The sequence below is a fragment of the Pecten maximus genome, chromosome 4 (assembly GCF_902652985.1).
Source record: "Pecten maximus chromosome 4, xPecMax1.1, whole genome shotgun sequence".
Taxonomy (NCBI): domain Eukaryota; kingdom Metazoa; phylum Mollusca; class Bivalvia; order Pectinida; family Pectinidae; genus Pecten; species Pecten maximus.
The window spans coordinates 47769688-47793564 of record NC_047018.1 but is presented as its reverse complement, the minus strand read 5'-3'; the positions used below and the strand labels follow the sequence as shown (position 1 = coordinate 47793564).

General features: G+C 40.1%; 1 protein-coding gene across 2 annotated transcripts in view; it reads right to left on the bottom strand.

The window, feature by feature from the left end:
• The window catches only part of LOC117326295 (7-dehydrocholesterol reductase-like), a 41046-nt gene extending 21338 nt beyond the window's left edge, over window positions 1–19708 (bottom strand). Inside the window, exon 1 of one of the 2 annotated variants that reach the window (XM_033882980.1) lies at window positions 19596–19708. The gene's annotated coding sequence lies outside the window, so the exon portion shown is untranslated. Of the gene's footprint in view, window positions 1–5634; window positions 5657–19595 lie in introns of those variants that run through there. The other variant, XM_033882981.1, reaches the window with a different exon arrangement.
• Between the last annotated feature and the right edge of the window lie 4169 nt (window positions 19709–23877).

The following is a 23877-nucleotide window of genomic DNA, read 5'->3' as shown; positions in this document are numbered from 1 at the left end:
CTACACGTAACTTAACCTGGTCCACTGGCCTACACGTAACTTAATCTAGTCAACTGGCCTACACGTAACTTAACCTGGTCCACTGGCCTACACGTAACTTAACCTAGTCCACTGGACTACACGTAACTTAACCTGGTCCACTGGCCTACACGTAACTTAATCTAGTCAACTGGCCTACACGTAACTTAACCTGGTCCACTGGCCTACACGTAACTTAACCTAGTCCACTGGCCTACACGTAACTTACCCTAGTCCACTGGCCTACACGTAACTTAACCTAGTCCACTGGCCTACACGTAACTTAACCTAGTACACGGGCCTACACGTAACTAACCAAGTCCACTGGCCTACAAGTAACTTAGCCTAGTACACTGGCCTACACGTAACTAACCAAGTCCACTGGCCTACAAGTAACTTAACCTAGTCCACTGGCCTACACGTAACTTAGCCTAGTCCACTGGCCTACACGTAACTTAACCTGGTCCACTGGCCTACACGTAACTTAACCTGGTCCACTGGCCTACACGTAACTTAACCTAATCCACTGGCCTACACGTAACTTAACCTAATCCACTGGCCTACACGTAACTTAACCTGGTCCACTGGCCTACACGTAACTTAACCTAGTACACTGGCCCACACGTAACTTAACCTAGCCCACTGGCCTACACGTAACTTAACCTAATCCACTGGCCTACACGTAACTTGACCTAGCCCACTGGCCTACAAGTAACCTCACCTAGTCCACTGGCCTACATGTAACTTAACCTAGTCCACTGGCCTACACGTAACTTAACCTGGTCCACGGGCCTACACGTAACTTAACCTAGTACACTGGCCTACACGTAACTTAACCTAATCCACTGGTCTACGCGTAACTTAACCTGGTCCACTAGCCTACGCGTAACTTACCCTAGTCCACTGGCCTACACGTAACTTAACCTGGTCAACTGGCCTACACGTAACTTAACCTAATCCACTGGCCTACGCGTAACTTACCCTAGTCCACTGGCCTACACGTAACTCGACCTAGCCCACTGGCCTACACGTTACTTAACTTGGTCCACTGGCCTACACGTAACTTAACCTGGTACACTGGCCTACAAGTAACTTAACCTGGTCCACTGGCCTACGCGTAACTTGACCTGGCCCTCTGGTCTTCACGTAACTTAACCTAATCCACTGGCCTACACGTAACTTACCCTAGTCCACTGGCCTACACGTAACTAACCTAATCCACTGGCCTACACGTAACTTAACCTAGTCAACTGGCCTACACGTTACTTAACCTAGTCCACTGGCCTACAAGTAACTTAACCTAGCCCACTGGCCTACACGTAACTTAACCTGGTCCACTGGCCTACACGTAACTTAACCTAGTCCACTGGCCTACACGTAACTTGACCTAGCCCACTGGCCTACAAGTAACCTCACCTAGTCCACTGGCCTACACGTAACTTGACCTAGCCCACTGGCCTACAAGTAACCTCACCTAGTCCACTGGCCTACACGTAACGTATCCTAGTCCACTGGTCTTCAAGTAATTTAACCTAGTCACTGGCCTACACGTAGCTAGTCCACTGGCGAATTTCACTGAAAATCCGGTTTCCTTACCTTAGAAGCCTAGGAAGCCTAACAATATTTCACACCAAATAATATTCCCGGAATTCCAATATCTCTGATAAACATGGATCTCCATATGTACTCTACAATTACCGCACGAGATAAAGATACCCATCTTTGTTCATTACCAACGCCTACTCTTCATAAATACCACATGGCGCGAGGACAAACAAATACAGATTGTCTAAAAATCCGCTATCATACAGGGACAAAATCGCTGGAAATGGCTTGTATTCCCTTGAATCGCTCCAATAAGCGTTAAAATAATCTGAAGCACTACTTAAATCCCCTCATACTGGCTCAAATCTGTAAAACAATGGCGATATATGATAAATATAAAGATTATCAAAACACGACCAGGTGCTTCAAAAGTGCAGGCGTCCTTTGATGTGCATAAGCTACTTAATGCCGCGTTCTTGATATGAGAGCCGGCATTTTGACAACGGAAACAACAGGCAGCCTCGCAAAATTCGCACTACTAATCATAAATTTATTGCTGAAACTGGCAGATGGCACAAGATTGAGTATAGGGAAAGAAAACGTCCGCATTGTAATGGTCAACAAATTGGTGATGGATTTCATTATTTACTTGAATGTACAGCGTTATCTCCTCACAGAATTTTATATATAGACAAATACTATTGGTCAAGACCAAATATTATTAAGTTTAACGAACTAACGAATATAACTTATGTTAAAAAACTAATGAAAATGTGTATTTTCAACAGATTAATTAATAACATGATCTGTCCTAATTATAAAATAAAAATGTCTTGTTGTGAAACAGTGCCGTGTATCAACTACGAACACTACTTTAATTGTATATATTATATTGTAAATATGTTTTTCTCTATACATCACGTTAATATGTGAAAAGGGAATAAAATGAATTTGAATTTGAACATCTAGCTATATCTCACGAAGATAAATAGAAGATTTCCCACAGAGATCATGATAGCAATCGTATATATCTTCTTTTTTTTTCATTATTTCCATCAACCTTCATTCCACGCATGTGCTGTGAAGTTTTTGTCCGTCAGCAGCCGACATCTATTACGAAAATCGTGATTTAGGAAGCAAGTCAAAAACAGATGTAAACAAAAAACTCGAATCTAAGCTTGGTCCCTGGTTAGTCCTGAAATGAATCTCCAGCGATTTTTTTTTTATCTTATGTGTTTTTTTTTTTTTATAGAACTGATATACCATTATTTTTTTACTGACATTGATCTATAATGAAAAATTTCTGCTTAATGATAGTGAAACGGATGTGCAAAAATGCTGAGTCTGATGAATCGGAAAAATGACCCGAGTCTATCACACTCGCGTCCGGTTCCCCCTGGGGAGACGCGCGCGAATCCCAATCGACAAATGTCTGCATAATTCATGTTGAGAGGCGTTACCATGGTAACACAGTTACATTTTATTCCCTGGTAACGACCAGTGTAAATGAAGAGATACGGCTCCTTACAAAAATACTACGTCTCTATGGCGCGTGGCGTTTAGGAAGTGAGGTGTTTTTTTACATTGGACAAAGCGATCGTATTGTTCACAAGGCTAGCCTAGATAATACAATACTGTGTTTTGTCTAAACGGACATTGTATGGAACTGAGTGAAACGAAACATCGATTTTAGTTATCAAGATTTCTCTGGCTTGAAAAAAGGTTCATTGTTATTATCATGATCTACATTCCAACTAAAAACTCCGTAGTAATTATGGCTCGAGAATACTGCAGTGAGGTGATGGAAATGTTTACACGGGGGAGACAGTGAACTGTTCTATAAAAGATTTCCGAGCGAAGGTAGCCAATGGGGATACTGATGAATGTTTCCTATGGGAAGATAACGATGGGAAGGTTACGATGGGAATGTTTCCGATGGGAAGGTTTCCGATGAGAAGGTTAAGATGGGAAGGTTACCGATGAGAAGGTTTCCGATGGGAAGGTTACCAATGAGAAGGTTACCGATGGGAAGGTTACCGATGTGAAGGTTTCCGATGGGAAGGTTACCGATGGGAAGGTTACCGATGGGAAGGTTACCGATGGGAAGGTTTCCGATGGGAAGGTTACGATGGGTTGGTTACCGATGAGAAGGTTAAGATGGGAAGGTTACCGATGGGAAGGTTTCCGATGTGAAGGTTACCGATGGGAAGGTTACCGATGGGAAGGTTACCGATGGGACGGTTAAGATGGGAAGGTTACCGATGGGAAGGTTAAGATGGGAAGGTTACCGATGGGAAGGTTACGATAGAAAGGTTACCGATGGGAAGGTTTCCGATGGGAAGGTTTCTGATGGGAAGGTTTCTGATGGGAAGGTTACCGATGGGAAGGTTACGATAGAAAGGTTTCCGATGGGAAGGTTACCGATGGGAAGGTTAAGATGGGAAGGTTACCGATGAGAAGGTTAAGATGGGAAGGTTACCGATGGGAAGGTTAAGATGGGAAGGTTACGATAGAAAGGTTTCCGATAGAAAGGTTACCGATGAGAAGGTTACGATGGGAATGTTTCCGATGAGAAGGTTAAGATGGGAAGGTTTCCGATGGGAAGGTTAAGATGGGAAGGTTTCCTATGGGAAGGTTTCCTATGTGAAGGTTTCCGATGAGAAGGTTACCGATGGGAAGGTTAAGATGGGAAGGTTACGATGGGAAGGTTTCCTATGTGAAGGTTTCCGATGAGAAGGTTACCGATGGGAAGGTTAAGATGGGAAGGTTACGATGGGAAGGTTTCCGATGGGAAGGTTAAGATGGGAAGGTTACGATAGAAAGGTTTCCGATGGGAAGGTTTCCGATGGGAAGGTTTCTGAAGGGAAGGTTTCCGATGTGAAGGTTACGATAGAAAGGTTTCCTATGGGAAGGTTACGATGGGAAGGTTTCCGCTGGGAAGGTTTCTGATGGGAAGGTTTCCGATGTGAAGGTTACGATAGAAAGGTTTCCTATGGGAAGATTTCCTATGGGAAGGTTTCCGATGTGAAGGTTACCGATTGGAAGGTTTCCGATGGGAAGGTTTCCGATGTGAAGGTTACGATAGAAAGGTTTCCTATGGGAAGGTTTCCTATGGGAAGGTTTCTGATGGGAAGGTTTCCGATGTGAAGGTTACGATAGAAAGGTTTCCTATGGGAAGGTTTCTGATGGGAAGGTTTCCGATGTGAAGGTTACGATAGAAATGTAACCGATGGGAAGGTTACCGATAGAAAGGTTTCCGATGGGAAGGTTTCCGATGTGAAGGTTACGATAGAAAGGTTTCCGATGGGAAGGTTACGATAAAAAGGTTTCCGATGTGAAGGTTTCCGATGGGAAGGTTTCTGATTGGAATGTTTCCGATGGGAAGGTTACCGATAGAAAGGTTTCCGATGGGAAGGTTACGATAGGAATGTTACGATGGGAAGGTTACCGATAGAAAGGTTTCCGATGGGAAGGTTACGATAAAAAGGTTTCCGATGGGAAGGTTTCTGATGGGAAGGTTACCGATGGGAAGGTTACCGATAGAAAGGTATCCGATGTGAAGGTTTCCGATGGGAAGGTTACGATAGAAAGGTTTCCTATGGGAAGGTTACGATAACAAGGTTTCCGATGGGAAGGTTTCCGATGGGAAGGTTACCGATGGGAAGATTTCTAATAGAAAATCAACAGAAAGTAAGGGAAGGTTACAATAGCAAAAGTTTTAAAATTGAAATGGTAGTTCAAATGGAAATAAATAGGACAGTTACCAATGGGCAGTTTTCCTATGGGAAAGTTTCTAATAAAAATCCACAAAAAAAGTTACTAATGTGAAGATTTCTAATAGAAAATCCATAGAAAGGTTTCCGATGGAATGGTTTCCAATGGAGGGTCATAATTCCCGGTTTTACCCTTAAGGTCACTACGCAACGTTAAACAACTACATTTTTTGTATATGTATCACACAAATAAAACTTCATTAAAACTAAACGAGCCTATTTACCCGCATGCATTTTACCGTCTATTACAAAGCGAGCTAACGTGACGAGAAAACAATGAAAGATTTAAATCTCTTACCATGTAACGTTCGAGAACAGAAGCCGTCCGAGTGCTTGGAAGTCTTGCTCGTGTGAACTGACCGATAATTCACGAGCGGTCATACTCTATAGTGAAACCCTAGAGACGGTGATTTGGGAGACGGACACTATAGGGTGGGTGCGTTTGTTCCTTAAGGCCACGTGCACGGATCGATAGATACATCTGGCGGGTAAAATACAGTCGTTCGTTCAGCGTCTGAAGCCAACCTCTAGTCACAATTCAATAGGATCAGATTCCCTGTCACGGGAGAGGACTGAACTCGGAGGAAAATAAACACAATTTCCGGGAAGTCAATTTTCCGTTGGAAATGGATTTTTGTGGTATGGCTTCCTTATCCTGATCACGTGCTCTATATTTAGCATCATCTCAAAATACCGATCTTCGACTAAATAGCGTTCGTGTTTTTACTTGTATCATAATTAGATCTGTGGCAATATTGTCCATTCGTAAATGCCTTCTCAGCGTAATTTCAACTTCGGAATACGAAAGTAGTCCAGAAAAAGTCGCCATTTCGTCATATACCAATCAACTGAATGATTTCATATTCGCAATATGGCGTGAAATCTGTATGTCACGAGGAAAATGAGCCCGGCGGGAAATAATTACGACCACCAATAACCAGACATATTGGTCTGGAAATTGGTCACAGTATAATGTTAGCTTCATGTCGAACAGTTGTGACAGTATACAGTATAATTCCTCAGTGTCTACTGAGATCCCGTCGGGATCGCCTGCTGTAAACGTACAAATTTAGGCGGTAATCTTATTTTCGCGATTTTTGCGTTGGAAGAATTACACATTTTACGCTAAAATATATTCCCGCTAATTACAGTTCGTATTAAATTTCAAATATTGTGAGTCGCCAATTCATCTTTAAGCTTATATGTTAATATTTGTTGATGCTCTAAAATTTGATCTCACAAAAATACGTACATTTACTAATTCTCGACCTTTGGTGCACTTCGCCAAGGGCAGTTGTTCAACATAATCTCTCGGAAGAAAATTATTGGAAAAAGTAACAACAGAGCTATTGTTATTGGTGTGACTATCCCTTGATAGCCGTGCTAATTGTAGACGGTCTTAAAGCATCAACAATATGGCTTTGTGTGGTAATCACGGAAAACAGTATCTCAGGAACCGAATACCCTCACACGTAAGTTTGTATCGAGGCAGAACTTTCGCTAATGATAAAAGGATGTTCCAAAGACAGAACGCACGTGGCATTCAAGAAATTATTTCCGTCATAGCCGCCATCTTGAAAAAAATATGTTATGGTTTGCTGTTAGGACGGTGGTGTGAAGGAGGTGACAATGTTGAATTTCTGAATAGATGATGTTACTGGAGACGGAAACTTATTGACTGATACTAATTTTCGCGGTCTTCGTTGGAGCATTAAATCCGCGAAAATTAATAACTACGGTTTTGTATCTAATTTTCAAGTTGATACGATCAATCATGGCTGGAAAGGCGAACGTGGTATAGCGTACAGGGCCCGATTCGACCTTAATTTGACCAACATCAAAATGAGTACATTTTACTAATTGGAATCTTACATGGATTAAATCATTATGAATTCCAATATATAATGAGGAAGCAAACCAAGATATGTGAAATATTAATTTTACAGATCATTAAGTGACTGCTTTGAACAATATGTACAAAAAACAGGGGGCGGGGCTGTCCCGGTTTCAAATGAAGCACAGCGCGTACCTTTCAACATTTAGACTTCTGAACTTAATCTTTAATTAACTATCAAAAACTAAACCCTATTCTTAAAGATGGTACCGAAAAATCGAATATGATTAAATCAGATATTTCCTCGAGCTCATGCGTTCCGTCTGGAACGCCATACCTCATTAACAGTCTCGAACATTGGTTCATTTGCAGTATCTAAGGGATTTCATCGGCTTAACTAACTGTATACATAGTGATTATACATCCATAGCAGTCGGAGTTAATGAAGTCAACTTAAAAACCTATAATATGGTCGTGCAAATCGTGATTTTTCTAGTTCTAGTAGGACGAAATCACATTTGTACGGGTTAATTACAAACACAGTCCTAAGCTTGAAGTTGTACAGAAGCAGGACACAGATAAAATATATTTAAGCTGAAACGAAGCCTTGAGCTACTTTGACTGAAATTGATCTCATTTGGAGATTTTTCTGCTGAACATATACATTGATACTAAGCGTTTTATTCTAATCTCTTTCCCCGGAATTGGCATTTTGATAAAAATCGAAAGATAATTAAGGGATGCAACATATCATTAAGTTGTCAGTTTTTACATTAAAAGTTATTTTAGTTAATAAGAATAGATAACTATTGCTATACTTAATGAGTTGTGGCCTTTATCCTATGGATCTCGCTAATGACGTGGAATTTGGTTACCGCGGTCTGACACAAGCTAGCGGGCCCGATCGATACGTCTCCGGCAAAATCCGCGATGCTAATGGCGAATTTATATGCGGGAAAACAAGCCCGGTGATTTTGTATTAGCGACAGGCAATTTATATACATGAAATCCGCTGTGATAAGCAAATATCTGTTATAAACACTTTGTTACTCTGCATCACTGTTACTCTGCATCACTGTGTAAATTTAGGTGAAATATCGTAACCCGGAATGACATCACACCAATTTTGACGTCACGGTTTCTATGATGATGTCATACAGAGAATATTTTTCGTGATTGGGAGAGGAAGCATGCGTCATCAGGCCAATTTTTTTATCTTTAACATCTAACTGGCAGAAGAGTATCGCTGTGTCAATAGCTAGGGTCATTTTAGACGGGGTCTACATGTAGTAGATGGTGACTTGCCCTACATGTAGTAGAGGCTCGTCTGAGCAATTTGGTAAATGGCCTAGTCTAAAAACACAACTACAACAACACCCGGGTGGTCCGTGATCCCAGCTTTCATGAGAAACAGAAATCGTCTCGGGGAAAGGGGGTAACCTGACGTTAGATGGATAACTAGTACTGACATCGACGACATCACGTGATTTTGAGCGCAAGAATATATCCAAGACCGTCTATCACACGAAAAATATGTATACTTCCGAGCAATCAACGAGTACAGCCTGTAGCGCGTGACTGAACAGTCCCATGTTGGCGTCATTTTGATATCAAACTCTATTCAGTTTTCCATTATTCTGTCATCACCATGGTATCGTTTACAGACCCATTATGGTCCCGTATCTATGAAATAATTGGATGCTATCGGCCTAACTTAGTAGATAATATGTGTAATCAGGCAATTTTCATCATAAATCATCGGGCAGACATTTTTCCTTTCAGGACAAAGCTCTGGCGGTTAAAACACCAACCGTACAGTAACGTACACTTGTACAATACACCAACCGTACAGTATGACGTACACCTGTACAATACACCGACCGTACAGTGTGACGTACACCTGTACAATACACCAACCGTACAGGGTGACGTACACCTGTACAATACACCAACCGTACAGTGTGATGTACACTTGCACACTACATCAACCGTACAGTGTGACGTACACCTGTACAATACACCTTCCGTACAGTATGACGTACACCTGTACAATACACCAACCGTACACTATGACGTACACCTGTACAATACACCAACCGTAGTGTGACGTACACCTGTACAATACACCAACCGTACAGTGTGACGTACACTTGTACAATACACCAACCGTACAGTATGACGTACACCTGTACAATACACCAACCGTACAGTGTGACGTACACCTGTACAATACACCAACAGTACAGTATGACGTACACCTGTACAATACACCAACCGTTAAGTGTGACGTACACCTGTACAATACAACAACCGCACAGTGTGACGTACACCTGTACAATACACTAACCGTACAGTGTGACGTACACCTGTACAATACACTTACCGTACAGTAACGTACACCTGTACAATACACTAACCGTACAGTGTGACAAACACCTGTACAATACACCAACAGTACAGTATGACGTACACCTGTACAATACATCAACCGTACAGTGTGACGTACACCTGTACAATACACTAACCGTACAGTGTGACAAACACCTGTACAATACACCAACCGTACAGTATGACGTACACCTGTACAATACACCGACCGTACAGTGTGACGTACACCTGTACAATACACCAACCGTACAGTAACGTACACCTGTACATGTACAATACACTAACCGTACAGTGTGACAAACACCTGTACAATACACCAACCGTATAGTGTGACGTACACCTGTACAATACAGTGTAACGTACACTTGCACACTACATCAGCCGTACAATGTGACGTACACCTGTACACTACATCAATCGTACAGTGTGACGTACATCTGTACAATACACCAACCGTACAGTGTGACGTACACCTGTGCAATACATCAACCGTACAGTGTGACGTACACTTGTACAATACACCAACCGTACAGTGTGACGTATACCTGTACAATACACCAACCGTAGTGTGACGTACACCTGTACAATACACCAACCGTACAGTGTGACGTACACCTGTACAATACATCAACCGTACAGTGTGACGTACACTTGTACAATACACCAACCGTACAGTGTGACGTACACCTGTACAATACACAAACAGTACAGTGTGACGTACACCTGTACAATACACTAACCGTACAGTGTGACGTACACCTGTACAATACATCAACCGTACAGTATGACGTACATCTGTACAATACACCAACCGTACAGTGTGACGTACACCTGTACAATACATCAACCGTACAGTATGACGTACACTTGTACAATACACCAACCGTACAGTATGACGTACACCTGTAAAATACACTAACCGTACAGTGTGACAAACACCTGTACAATACACTAACCGTACAGTGTGACGTACACCTGTACAATACACCGACCGTACAGTGTGACAAACACATGTACAATACACCAACTGTACAGTGTGACGTACACCTGTACAATACACTAACCGTACAGTGTGACGTACACCTGTACAATACACCAACCGTACAGTGTGACGTACACCTGTACAATACATCAACCGTACACTATGACGTACACCTGTACAATACACTAACCGTACAGTGTGACGTACACTTGTACAATACACCAACCGTGCAGTATGACGTACACCTGTACAATACATCAACCGTACAGTATGACGTACACTTGTACAATACACCAACCGTACAGTGTGACGTACCTTACAGTATCAAAAGGTCAAGGTCAGATTCAAAATTCGCTTCGTGAGAATACAGAAATTGTGTGAGGTCCATGTGCACAAAATCGTGTAGTTTATCACAAGAGCTTGGTACACAATTCTGAAACATTCATTTTCAATACACTTATACATGTATATGAATATTTTGCGGTTATCTATACAATCGTGTAACTTGACACAGACGCGCCAACCTTATATTGAAGCGGGAATTGGTGTGTAGTTTACGTGTAGCAGAATAATAAACAACAACAACTTTCTATATCGGTGTCAACACATGTATCGGTATATTTATTTATACCGCAGGCGGGATACCATCAGTGAAAGCTCCCACTTATAATGTGGATAAAGATCTCCTTTAAACATGTGCACATCGAACTGTGCCACTGCCACAAAGAAAAAGAAGTGTTGTTATTTATCGTAGATAATATTGTATCAAAATACAATATTTATGAACATTCCAAGCATTTCACGCCTGTGATGAAAGCTTTGGCACGAAGTGTGTCTTATCTGATGGGATGGAGGGGGGTCGTGGAGGAGGAAAGCCGCGATATGCTATTTTCAACAGTTTAAACTTGTTCTCATAACAGCACGCGGGAAAAGCGTGAACGTGACACAGATCCCTTTACAGTATATATCTAGGCTGCCCTTGACCGCGGCCTTTTGACCTTCTGCCTGGCCAACACATGTCCAGTAGTATGTATAAATAAATAAAGCTATACATATTAGCTGTCTACAAGCGGGAATGGTTGTTTGCCCGGGGCTACTGCCGAAAATTCTTTTTCCTGATTTGTTAAGAGGGACACATCGAATACCTACATATGTAGGCTAAACTACTCCGAAAAAACATATATTCTGTTAATAATGTGTAGAAAAATGTATAATGGTATGCATTAAAATCAAATGAACATATTTTATATAATTTTCGAGCTGGACTAGCTTCTATCGATTGCAATACAAGCGAAAGCGACTAAAACTCATGCGAAAAGTTCAAATCAAGCTAATTAGTGTCCAGTGTCCAGAAAACATCTTGCCGGTCACAAGGCCGACAGCATATCGTGAGAGTTATAAGGACTCGCGTCCCAGCGTTCACAGTGTTCGAGATGTATCCGTCCATGTTATTGTCATTTTATTGCCCCGAATATCCGTCTCCTGCAGTTTCAATAGTTCGATCGACAATGGTAGCTTTATATGAAGATTAAATGCCGAGTTGAACTGTGGACTGAACCAACCAGGGACGGCCACCCCTCGGCCTCCTTCCCCCGGCTCTTACCAAATCGGAATTTGATAATGATCCAACATACGCCATTTCATTTATATAATTAAGAATATAATGACTCGGGTTATTATTCGCTTCAAGTCACAAAACGACCGGATGGAGCACGTCTCTTTCTGAACATTTTACGTATTGTGTTCTGAGAACGTGGTGTGGAATGAGGCCAATTCAAAGCTTGACAATGACGGGCTTGCTTTTAAAAGGGGAAAAAAAGTGGTGACGTCTTCGAGGCAGTCTATGTTCTCATCAATAGCAAATGTTTTCTTAAACCCTTCCAGACGGGAAGACGATGGGGGATCTTCCGATTACAGAGGAAAACGTCCTGGTGATCATAAATTGCAGAATAAATATTTTAAGACTTACAAACCCTATGTTCACTACGTTTAAAGGCATATGGTCGAACATGCCGACTGAGTCATTCTGATAATACTCGGAATTCCGTCGAAAATCTCGCCATATGCACAGATAGGCCATTTCCCCAGCTGTCAAGTGATTTTCTTATTCGAGACGTACATTGAACGCGGAGGCCGTGCTTTTAGAATATTTGTCAGCTTTACGCGAAAAAGAAATTATTTTAAATCTCCATCTTTCAATATTTTTTTTTTTATTTCAGTTTTTAAGCTCAATGTAGTAAAATTTTGTCTGCATAAAGATTATATAAATCTGCTCTTTTCGATTTTACAATACTTTAAAACTTCACACTAATCATACGGTTAAGTTTACCAGCCGTTTTCCACTAAAAACTCCACATCGTACGAAAAGTCTCGTATTTTACGAGGAATATGATAAAAGTCTGGATCAAGTCGATAATATGCTCATTTTGAGTCTGCCGGAATGTACTAAATTATATAGCACTGGTATGGGTTCAGAGCAGAGACACAAACCGAAATTTCCAATTACGTGTAAGTAGTCAATTTCAAAGCTTGAAACGAAAACCGACTAATTGTAGTGTAATTAAGGTTAAATGGAACAAATTAGATTCGCTGGTACAGAACACAGGGATCTGATAATCAAATTTACTGGTACAGAACACAGGGATCTGATAACGAATTAGGTGTATTTGTTGTTTTTTATGTGTAACGTGATTGCGAGATAATAGAAAACATCACAGGATCTAGATTTCAGACACAACAAATGAGAAAAAAACAACGAGGAAAAAAGAAAAAAGTTTTTTTTCAATATGCAGATACTAATGCTGGCCTTCAAAGTCTTTGTCGATGCACGTGTGAAAGCAATTAACACGGAACCAATAGGTCAGTTCTTGTTTCATCAATGATCCGTGAAATGTAAAGTCACGAACGTGCGTGCGGAATGTATGTATCTTGGTGTTACTGTTAATTTAGCGTATATGTCATCGCGTTTGTCTATATTATAACCAGCATGGTAAATTATTAGATCATAATGGTGTTCATTGTATATTTAAATTTGACCTAATTAGAGGCACGCGACGATTGCGAATTTATATCTAAAGTTGTTTAAAGATTGGGTGGGCGTTGATGATCAACAGGAAACAGATTTATTTAGACAAGGGATTGCTTCAAAAGGGAACTCAAGTTGCAAACATTTGATCTCCCATATAACAACAACAGTATACCTGTACTTCCCTATAATAACAACAGTATACCTGTACTCCCCCTATAATAACAACAGTACACCTGTACTCCCCCTATAATAACAACAGTATATCTGTACTCCCCCTATAATAACAACAGTATACCTGTACTCCCCCTATAATAACAACAGTACACCTGTACTCCCCCTATAATAACAACAGTATATCTGTACTCCCCCTATAATAACAACAGTATACCTGTACTCCCCCTATAATAACAACAGTATACCTGTACTCCCCTATAATAACAAGAGTATACCTTTACTCCCCTATAATAACAACAGTACACCTGTACTCCCCCTATAATAACAACAGTATACCTGTACTCCCCTATAATAACAACAGTATACCTGTACTCCTCCCATAATAACAACAGTATACCTGTACTCCCCCTATAATAACAATGGTATATCTGTACTCCCCCTATAATAACAACAGTATACCTGTACTCCCCCTATAATAACAACAGTATACCTGTACTCCCCCTATAATAACAACAGTATACCTGTACTCCCCCTATAATAACAACAGTATACCTGTACTCCCCCTATAATAACAACAGTATACCTGTACTCCCCCTATAATAACAACAGTACACCTGTACTCCCCCTATAATAACAACAGTATACCTGTACTCCTCTATAATAACACCAGTATATCTCTACTCCCCCTATAATAACAACAGTATACCTGTACTCCCCTATAATAACAACAGTATACCTGTACTCCCCCTATAATAACAACAGTATACCTGTACTCCCCCTATAATAACAACAGTATACCTGTACTCCCCTATAATAACAACAGTATACCTGTACTCCCCTATAATAACAACAGTACACCTGTACTCCCCTATAATAACAACAGTATACCTGTACTCCCCCTATAATAACAACAGTATACCTGTACTCCCCTATAATAACAACAGTATACCTGTATTCCCCTATAATAACAACAGTATACCTGTACTCCCCTATAATAACAACAGTATACCTGTACTCCCCTATAATAACAACAGTATACCTGTACTCCCCCTATAATAACAACAGTATACATGTACCCCACCCCCTATAATAACAACAGTATACCTGTACTCCCCCTATAATAACAACAGTATACCTGTACTCCCCTATAATAACAACAGTATACCTGTACTCCCCCTATAATAACAAGAGGCCCAGAGGGCCTGTATCGCTCACCTGGATTTCATGAGATATGAAACAAGAATGATGAGTAAGTATATTTGTCACTGGTATTGCTATGTCAATATATCATAGGCATTTTATATGGGTACCTGAGGATTTAATGCCAAAAAAGGCATTAATCCATGAAATAAAATTAACTTTTGGCACAACCCCATAGGGATGCTACCACACAAATGTGAGTGATATCCATTGCTTAGTTTCAGAAAAGAAGTTGTTTAAACCAATTGACCCCTTTTGACCCCACCTTCTGCACCCCGGGGGGAGTGGGGGTCAGTTCCTTCCTTTATAAAATTTTGAATCCCTACCCAAAAGGAAGCTACCAGGCAAATATGAGTGATATATCTTGCTTAGTTTCAGAGAAAAAGTTGTTCATATCAATTCAGCCAAATTGACCCCTCTTGGCCCGCCCCTCAGGCCCCCGGAGGGTCAGCCTCACCATTTGTACAATTTTGAATGCCCACTCCATAGGTATGCTACCAGGTAAATATGAGTGATATCCATTGCTTAGTTTCAGAGCAGAAGTCGTTTATATCAATTCTGTAAAACTGACCCCTTTTGGCCCCGCCCCTCAGACCCCAGGGGGTCAGCCCCTTCATTTGTACAATTTCAAATTCCTACCCCAAGGTGATGCTACCAGTAAAATATGAGAGATATCCATTGTTTGGTTCCAGAGAAGAAGTCAATTATATGAATATAGCCCGATTGACCACATTTGGCCCCGCCCCTCAGGCCCCTGGGGGGTCAGTCCCATCATTTGTACAATTTTAAATCCCAACCCCATAGTGATGCTACCAGGCAAATATGAGTGACAGGCATTGCTCGGTTTCAGAGAAGAAGTCATCTATATCAATATAGCCAAATTGACCACATTCGGCCCCACCCCTCAGGCCCCTGGGGGGTCAGCCCCATTATTTGTACAATTTTGAATCCCCACCCCATAATGATGCTACCAGGTAAATATGAGCGATAGCCATTGCTTGGTTTCAGAGAAGAAGTCGTTTATATCAATATAGCCAGATTGACCACATTTGGCCCCGCCCCTCAGGCCCCTGGGGGGTCAGCCCCATCATTTGTACAATTTTGAATCCCCACCCCATAGTGATGCTACCAGGCAAATATGAGTGATAGCCATTGCTTGGTTTCAGAGAAGACGTCGTTTATATCAATAGCGCAAAAATGACCCCTTTTGGCCCCGCCCCAGAGGCACCCAGGGGGCCAGCCCCATCATTTGTACAATTCTGAGTCCCCTACCCATAGGGATGCTTCTGACAAAATTTGGTCAAATTCTGATGTGTGGTTATGAAGAAGAAGTCAATTGTTGACGGACGACGGACGACGGACGGACGGACGGACGACGGACGACGGACGCAACGGTATGGCATAAGCTCACCTTGGTCCTTCGGACCAGGTGAGCTAACAACAGTATACCTGTACTCCCCTATTACAACAGTATACCTGTACTCCCCCTATTATAACAAGAGTATACCTGTACTCCCCCTATAATAACAACAGTATACCTGTACTCCCCCTATAATAACAACAGTATACCTGTACTCCCCCTATAATAACAACAGTATACCTGTACTCCCCCTATAATAACAACAGTATACCTGTCCTCCCCCTATAATAACAACAGTATACCTGTACTCCCCCTATAACAACAGTACACCTGTTCTCCCCTATAATAACAACAGTATACCTGTACTCCCCCTATAATAACAACAGTATACCTGTACTCCCCCTATAATAACAACAGTATACCTGTACTCCCCCTATAATAACAACAGTATACCTGTACTCCCCCTATAACAACAGTATACCTGTACTCCCCCTATAATAACAACAGTATACCTGTACTCCCCCTATAACAACAGTATACCTGTACTCCCCCTATAATAACAACAGTACACCTGTACTCCCCTATAATAACAACAGTATACCTGTACTCCCCCTATAATAACAACAGTATACCTGTACTCCCCCTATAATAACAACAGTATACCTGTACTCCCCTATAATAACAACAGTATACCTGTACTCACCTATAATAACAACAGTATACCTGTACTCCCCTATAATAACAACAGTATACCTGTACTCCCCTATAATAACAACAGTATACCTGTCCTCCCCTATAATAACAACAGTATACCTGTACTCCCCTATCATAACAACAGTATACCTGTACTCCCCCTATAATAACAACAGTATACCTGTACTCCCCTATAACAACAGTATACCTGTACTCCCCCTATAATAACAACAGTATACCTGTACTCCCCCTATAATAACAAAAGTATACATGTACCCCACCCCCTATAATAACAACAGTATACCTGTACTCCCCTATAATAACAACAGTATACCTGTACTCCCCTATAATAACAACAGTATACCTGTACTCCCCTATAATAACAACAGTATACCTGTACTCCTCTATAATAACAACAGTATACCTGTACTCCCCTATAATAACAACAGTATACCTGTACTCCCCTATAATAACAAAAGTATACCTGTACCCCACCCCCTATAATAACAACAGTATACCTGTACTCCCCCTATAATAACAACAGTATACCTGTACTCCCCTATAATAACAACAGTATACCTGTACTCCCCTATAATAACAACAGTATACCTGTACTCCCCCTATAATAACAACAGTATACCTGTACTCCCCAATAATAACAACAGTATACATGTACTCCCCCTATAATAACAACAGTATACCTGTACTCCCCTTATAATAACAACAGTATACCTGTACTCCCCCTATAATAACAACAGTATACCTGTACTCCCCCTATAATAACAACAGTATACCTGTACTCCCCCTATAATAACAACAGTATACCTGTACTCCACCTATAATAACAACAGTACCCCTGTACTCCCCCTATAATAACAACAGTATACCGGTACTCCTCTATAATAACAACAGTATACCTGTACTCCCCCTATAACAACAACAGTATACCTGTACTCCCCCTATAATAACAACAGTATACCTGTACTCCACCTATAATAACAACAGTATACCTGTACTCCCCTATAATAACAACAGTATACCTGTACTCCCCCTATAATAACAACAGTACACCTGTACTCCCCTATAATAACAACAGTATACCTGTACTCCCCTATAATAACAACAGTATACCTGTATTCCCCTATAATAACAACAGTATATCTGTACTCCCCCTATAATAACTATAGTATACCTGTACTCCCCCTATAATAACAACAGTATACCTGTACTCCCCTATAATAACAACAGTATACCTGTACTCCCCTATAATAACAACAGTATACCTGTACTCCCCTATAATAACAACAGTATACCTGTACTCCCCCTATAATAACAACAGTATACCTGTACTCCCCTATAATAACAACAGTATATCTGTACTCCCCTATAATAACAACAGTATACCTGTAATCCCCTATAATAACAACAATATACCTGTACTCCCCCTATAATAACAACAGTATACATGTACTCCCCTATAATAACAACAGTATACCTGTACTCCCCCTATAATAACAACAGTATACCTGTACTCCCCCTATAATAACAACAGTATACATGTACTCCCCTATAATAACAACAGTATACCTGTACTCCCCTATAATAACAACAGTATACCTGTACTCCCCCTATAATAACAACAGTATACCTGTACTCCCCCTATAATAACAACAGTATACCTGTACTCCCTCTATAACAACGGTATACCTGTACTCCCCTATAATAACAACAGTACACATGTACTCCCCCTATAATAACAACAGTATACAAGCACTTCCTCTAAATAATAATGACATTCTTCTACGTTTTCCGTTCTGATTAAGACCTACTTAATAATTTCCGTCCGCAATTAAGATGTTTCTATTTCCTTTTAGAAAATATTTCCTTATCCATTTCATTATTTTTGACATAACTGTCCATCAAACACTACATCCCCATTTTTTCTTTCGACTGACTAGAAGTGCCGAATACTTTTCATCTTGCAGCCAAAAGAAACAGCTCTTCATAGGTTGGGTTTGCACACAGAAATTCTGTTTCAGCTAGACAGCACTTGTATACCAATTTACAATATAAGGGTAACAGAGGTTTGCTTGGCAGAACAATGGGCAATTACTCGTACGGAATGTAACAATAGAAAATACTTCAAAAGCATTGTGTGAAATATGAAATGAATGACTTGTTATATTTCCTCTTAGTGATGTTTATCAAAGTAATGAGTCCAACATTCCTCAGTTAGTTTCATAGCAAACATATTCATATCTAAATTAAATTATTCCACAGAAAAGAAATTCATATTATGATTATATATTACTTTTAGGTACAAATTTTATTAAATATGCAATATTACATAAATTTACAACCAGTTGGAGCGAAGGCTGTTTTGTGACTCGAATACATTACAGTGCCAAGTTTTGCACTAAACTCACCCAAAATGTAGATGTGTATATTATATATGCTATACTGTGCAATATACATATCGTTAACTTCAACTGTCAGATCATGCATGAGTTATTTAAAGTATATTTACATATATAAATATATATATTTTTAACAAGAGTGTGAAAAGTTTTAAAACAGCTGGACAATTATGACAGACATACCTGATGTGACTTGAGAGATGAATCCGTACGTATAAGCTACTGGCGCGTGAGACTCTGAATGATGATCTGTCGAACACGTGCGTCGACACTTAGAATCTCTGGTGTACAGATGGAACAAAACGATGGCAAGCACGAGGCTACTTAGGGTTATTATCACGCATGCGCGTGATTATCTTGTCGCGTATCCCAATATTTGTGTGAAAAGCAGTAGAAATACACAAATAACCACACGATGACGGAAGAGAACTCGTTCTAGGTTTGTTTGGGAAATTGATTACAAGGAGAACAGGGATGTGATAGTATTAAGTTGAGCGTGCGCGTTGTAGCACGATGTGGGATAGGACACGGTGCATCTGTACTGCAGGGAGCAGCGCGTCGCGAGCGTTACATTCTCTAACAAGACTGTGCACAGATAAAGCTTGGGTGCCTTTGTAATATAACATTGTACAGTTAGATTCTGTGTCTGATATGTGTATTTGTTTGTTCCTTCTCTCCATCCGAACGTGTTAATCAGTTTCCTCCCAAATCACATACGGGTGACTATTGAAACTTCAGGGCCCAGTCGTTCAAAAGGTGATTAGCTTAATCACTTGATTAGTGAAAATGTCATTTCTCCATCACTTCAAATAATATGTGTGTATATCCTTCAAAATCAGCAGGTTAAATGAAAAGACTGGTAGGTGTCATAGTTTATCAATTTTTTGTCAAATAAGTTTTACCAGAAATGATTGTATCAAGATTTTAATATTGTTGTTAAACTGTGATTAGCCTAATCACCTTTTGAACAACTGGGTCCTGGTGAAGGTCTATAGATTTGCAAAACGCGTTTCACATGACGTCATCCAAGATGGCCGCCATACTCTGTCTTTTGATTGGCTCAAATTCATCGTGTCGTAACTAATTCTATTTCTATTTTCTTTAACGAAATGTAACTTCGTGGAAGGCATGTCGAGACGCTACTCTCAAATGTTGAATAAGCGAATTCATCATTATCCACCGGTACTTTTACAAGACGGAGTTGGGGATTCGTGCAAAGTCCCTTTAAAGGGGCATTTCTTCGTTTGAATAAAGTTAAAGTCATCAAAATTAAACTTACTGGAAAATACGGGTTTTTCCCAAGAAGTAAAAGTTATAATCTTTACATCAATAAGGCAGTTAAACTCCGAAAATAATCCAAAGTTCTTCGAGTATTAGTCCTGAAAATTCTTAATTCGACCCGAAGTATCACTGATTACCGCAAAGGCATAAGGTATTTGTATATGTTACGTCTTTTTCTTGTACATTTCGGCGTTAATGTAGGCACAGACACTCATATAATCATTGTTCGGACATAGATTTCATCAATAGAAATTATGCATGTTTCTGATGTCCAAACGAACGAATGCCCCTTTAACAGTTTGTCCACACATTGTTTTCCATTACTCCTTCCTAGTAAGGAATTGATGCCATTTACCATTCCATGTGAAAGCTATAGGATATTGGAGGCTTCCTTGGATTAAAGAATCTACTGTGTGGTCGTCTTCAGGGGCGAAGACTTTGTGAAGTAGGGAGTTGTGTAAAAGTTACCTAGCTCAGGCTAGCGGGAGCGACATCTTTCGCCTAGTGGTAGGCTATTTGCCACGAGAGCAAGAGATCGATAGTTCGAGCCCCAAAGCGGACAGGGTATTTTTCGGCATAGCCGTATAATAATCTCTTTCGCCCGGATATGACGTGACAGGTGGCGTTACTGGTCAAGATGAAGTATGCTGATTGGTCAATGTAGCGGTAAATGCAAAATGTAGATATCCAATTAAAAACGAAATAAAGTTAAGATTAAATGCAAGTGGAAGTATCTTTTCAAATGACAAATTAATAAAAGTATATTCCTGATTCAAATGCAGTCTTATTATCACCAAAAATGATTCAAACTGATATAGTTTTGTTATCCGTGCTGAAACGCATTAGTTCGTTAATTTAATTTCACCAGCAGTTTTACATTATAACCGCCAGCATCAAAACTATGCCGTTTCATCTTTTTAAAGGTATTTCTTGTTATTACTCCTTCCTATTACATATTTAATCCGGTAATGCTTTTGTTTAAATATAGCAGTTCCTGCTGACAGGAAATGAGGACGTCTCCCCCTTTCTACATTGATGAGGTGTTTTAACCTTGTCGCAACCGCGGAATCAGTGATTTCCGGTTGTTTTTCCCTAGACACTTATTCATCTTCTTGATGGTGCTAGGTTGAAATGCGTCACTTTTAAGATTATTTTTTCCCGACATTAATCCAGGTATACATGCTTTCTCTGCTAATTTTCTTGTTTTACCTCCACCTTATTGAAGAAAAGCGAATTCGTCTCGAAGATTTTACCTTCCTCCAAGGGTATGTCAGTGGTTATATTGTGATGTCATTTCTTGCGCAATCCGAACTCCGCAAACCGGACTTGGATTGATAATTATGTAAGTACTAAACAACAGGAAAACTCCTACACACGGCAACAGAAGCAGGCCTTTCAGAAATAAAATCTTTCTCGCGTGTAGGATCTACAATCCCGAGTTCTCATTTTTTGAAGATAGGACACGGTCTAACTGCATGTAAATAGAAAGAAAGAAAACAACATTTTACCAACAAGGCTAAGAGATTATTACTGTTTTTCAAACTGGGAATTTTTAACCTTCATCCGTGGCAGACATGGCGAGATTACATAATTGAAGTGATATTTCTATTTTTAAAAACTTCAGTCTGTAGATTGGATACTGTGGCTGTTTTTTGGATGAGCAGCTATCTTTGGATATGAATTATGAAGTATTCTACTCTAATGCTATTACGTCTGTCTTGGAATGCCATTATGGCGTTTACACAGTTTTGGTTTTCCTTGTTAATTGTCGCCAAATTTTATTGTTTTATTATGCATGGAAGCTTTATACTGAGTACAACATACAATACAATGGCTGATAGCATGACATTTTGTCGGATTGCGTTGTTGTCATCACGGGAAGATTTTTAATGTTCTAGACACGGGAAGATTTTTAATCTTCTTGATTTTTTTTTTTTTTTTTTTAATTAAAGAGCAAAACCTTTGAAGTTGGTGATCAAGTGCCGTTGTTAATGATACTGTAGGACGTCGTGGGCGTCATGCATCGACTGTATTGACATCATTAACTGGTGTTCTGGCTAAGGCTAGGGAAGTCACGTGACACCAAATTGGGATGATTATGCGAAAGGGAACGGGTAATGGATATCCTTCGTTTCTTACGTAAAAAATTACATCATTAGATCCTTAATTTGATTTATAGATTTGGATTGATAGACATAGTTTCGGATTATTTATGGGCGAACATTTTTAAGTTATGTAATTATACTCATTTTTTCATTCTTTCGTGAATTTCCGGAAATTGTTTTGTATTTAAGAGACCAACCCCTGTTTTATAAATTAGTAATAGATTCGAATAAAAAGGGAAAGATGAAATGACAAATGTGAAGTACCAACATTTTTATTGTGTCAATAATTCCGTGATACAATTAAGCACCGAACTGCTTTCATTTGGAGGCTATGGGCTGATGAATGCCAACTGGACAAAGGCAAATTTAACGAAGTGCGCTAACGGTTCATGTGGAATTTGCCGTAGTTCGACGCTTCCATGGCGGTTAGTGTTTTTCGTGAAGCTGAGAAACGAGCAGTCATGGTTGTGTGCTTCGCCAAGAACTTTATCCCTAACTACTCTTGATGGCATGCGACGGGCCTTCCTGTATGTTTTTTCTGTGATCTAGCCACCAACTACTACAAGGAGACCCCGCCTCAAAATGACTCTGACTGTTCACGAGGGTGATAAACCCAGCAAACAAACATACACAAGTACCTGTGTATTATATCATGACAACCTCTTTAGAAAGTGATAGCTTTCTGTTTATATATCAGCTTCATATAATAATTTCGAATTTCTTTGAAATGAGAAATTGGTCAATTGTTTTTACGCCGAACAGACATATCTGGTATATTTATGAAGCATTGAAATTCATACTTGTATATCATCAATCGGAAATAGGAAACGGAAAACTTAGGAACGTTCCTCTTTATTGACAAAGAGCATTCGATATGTGTACAGTATTGACGTCAATTTTAATTAGACTTAGTATAACATAGAAGCGTAGAATAAATGTGTATATGTTCAAGATGAAAATATCCTAACCCTGGTAAATAATAGCCGCAATATACTGCTCAGCTGGGGAAAATTTCTCTTTTAACACTATCGATTGGCCGTAAGAGTAGTAAGCCAGATGTCCCGGGTTCGATCCCTAGT